Source organism: Panthera uncia (assembly GCF_023721935.1).
Source record: "Panthera uncia isolate 11264 chromosome C1 unlocalized genomic scaffold, Puncia_PCG_1.0 HiC_scaffold_3, whole genome shotgun sequence".
In the NCBI taxonomy this organism is placed as follows: domain Eukaryota; kingdom Metazoa; phylum Chordata; class Mammalia; order Carnivora; family Felidae; genus Panthera; species Panthera uncia.
This window is the reverse complement of record NW_026057584.1, coordinates 27,316,037-27,318,846: the sequence shown is the minus strand read 5'-3', so window position 1 is coordinate 27,318,846 and position 2,810 is coordinate 27,316,037.

Here is a 2,810-nt window from a genome sequence, read left to right as displayed (position 1 = left end):
TTGTGAATGGGATCAGTTTCTTTATTTGTCTTTCTGTTGCTTCATTATGAGTGTATAAGAATGCAACTGATTTCTGTACATTGATTTTGTATCCTGTGACTTTGCTGAATTCGTGTTATCAGTTCTAGCAGACTTTTGGTGGAGTCTATCGGGTTTTCCATGTATAGTGTCATGTCATCTGCAAAAAGTGAAAGCTTGACTTCATCTTTGCCAGTTTTGATGCCTTTGATTTCCTTTTGTTGTCTGATTGCTGATGCTAGAACTTCCAACACTATGTTAAACAACAGCGGTGAGAGTGGACATCCCTGTCGTGTTCCTGATCTCAGGGGGAAAGCTCTCAGTTTTTTCCCCACTGAGGATGATATTACCTGTGGGCTTTTCGTAAATGACTTTTATGATGTTTAAGTATGTTCCTTCTACTCCGACTTTTTTGAGGGTTTTTATTAAGAAAGGATGCTGAATTTTGTCAAATGCTTTTTCTGCATCGATTGACAGGATCATATGGTTCTTATCTTTTCTTTTATTAATGTGATGTATCACATTGATTGATTTGTGAAACATCATTCCTTTAAAACCTCTTTGACTCTGCCTGAAGCTAAAGCAATCTTCTCTCCCACATCCCCACAGCACTTTGTATATACACCCCCTCCTGGGACTTATCTGCTTTACTCTAATGCTCTGATTGGTTTTCTGTCCCATCTGCTAGATTGTGGGTTCTTCCAAAGCTGGGGACATGTCTTATTCATCTTTCACCTTTTCTTTTTAAGTACATAGATGAGTATGTATAACGAGAAAGGCTCTCTCTCTAAATGAAGCAGCTGCCCATTGAGCACAGATACTGGACGTGCTTTGGCTTTTGCACCTGTTGTCTCATTTCTTTAGACACCATTCTTTCAAGGTTTCCATTGCACATGAGGAAGGAGGCTCAGGGATGGTGAGTACTTGCTGGGAAGTCAAAAAGAAAGTAGTGACTTCAGACTTAAAACATAGGATTGTTATTATATTATACAATAAATAATGGGTAATTTATACCAAAATACATAAACAAAAAAGTCAATTTTTTAATTTAATGCGCATTGGACATCTGCATAAACTGAAAAAGAATCAGCAAGTTTACTTCTCTATTAAATTTTGAATTTTTCCTGTATATGTTCATCCACTTTTGCTAATCACCATTGTGTTCTGCCTCACAAAGACACTGAGTTACAGGATTTAGGGGAAAAAATGTTAGTTACCATGTTTGGTCTGAATCATTCCTTGATTTTCTTCACATCAATATTGATTTAAAATAACTACTTGAATTAATCCAAGGCTCAATTTTATAAAACTGTACTAAGAGGGTTACACTTGTTTTGTAGAAATCTTTGTGTGTGAATGTGTATGTGTTTGTGTGTATATGTGTGTTTATGTGTTCAAACACAAGTCAACTACACACCTTTTTATTTTCAACTTCACTCAAGAGATTAACTCAATCTAACAGAGTATCATCAGTCTTCCAGAGAAGGTAATATCCATGCAGATGGGCTTAAGTCCTTTACATGCTATCATGCTCATTATTTTATTTTAATAAGCTTATTTAGATTTGTTTTGATACATAGGTGATAAGAAAAGATATGACTTTAAATATTTAATTTATGCTCAAAATAAAATTACACTCCACAGACTTCCTTCTCCTAAGTCTCTGTTTATAAAATAAAATTCTGCTTTCACACCATGCCTATAAGGCTTCTAAGGCTTCTGATTGAATAATGAATTCCCAAAATGAGGCAAAGCAGAGAAACAAATCATTCATGCTATTCCATTTGAATATGGATAAGGTATCACCCTGGGGAAAAAAAATATATATATATTATATAATTGTATAAATCATATTATATATATAGTAATTATAGAATATATATATATTTCCTGTTGTAACAAATCATCACAAATTTAGTGGTTTAAAATGATGCAAATTGATTATGTCATAGTTCTATAGGTCAGAAGAATGAATGGGCTGGGCTGTTTCCTCTGTTCTACCTCTCACAAAATCAAAATAAAGTGCCTTTCAAATATTCTTCTTTATATATGTATGTGTTCAAGCTATTCAACATCCACCATAGTTTCTAGGACTGAGTGTTGATGAATTCACCTGGAATCTCCAACACTATGTCCCCAGCATCTGTAATGAGAGCTTTAATGAATCAATCAGCAAAGCAGATAATGAGAATTAAATAATGTTTTAACTCTCTCAAAAATATTTTATGCAATTGGTTTTTATGCAATTGGTTATAGGCTGATGCTTAAAGAAAAAAAGGAGAAAAATAACTTAAAAGAACCAAAAGTATGAAGGGTTAATGGGTTCTGAGTTCCATATTATTAACTGACCCATCGCAATAAGGGAACTGTTGTAATTATTTCTGAAATAATTTTTTAAATAGTTAGAATACAAGAACAACTGAGCAAATTGTAAGACTTTCCTAAGTATAGTGGAATAAAAAGTTACTTTTATTGTCATTAAAATAAAATGCAACAAATTTTCTTGATAGAGAAATCACTCTCATACTCAGAAGATGAATTTTCATAGTTCCCATAAAATTTCACTCAATTGTGAATAGATAAAAGGTGAAATGTGCAACAAATAATTGTCACACTTTCAGCCTAAAACCACTATAATTATTGTCCCAAGAATTTATAGAAATATCCTCTTCAGGACAGAAGGTTTACCACCCCCAATTTGGGGGAGTACTGACCACCAACAGCTCTGCCCTTGGCAATTATCCTCTCCTGAAGAGAGTCACTGAAAGTTCTGTACCCAATTATGATTCTGT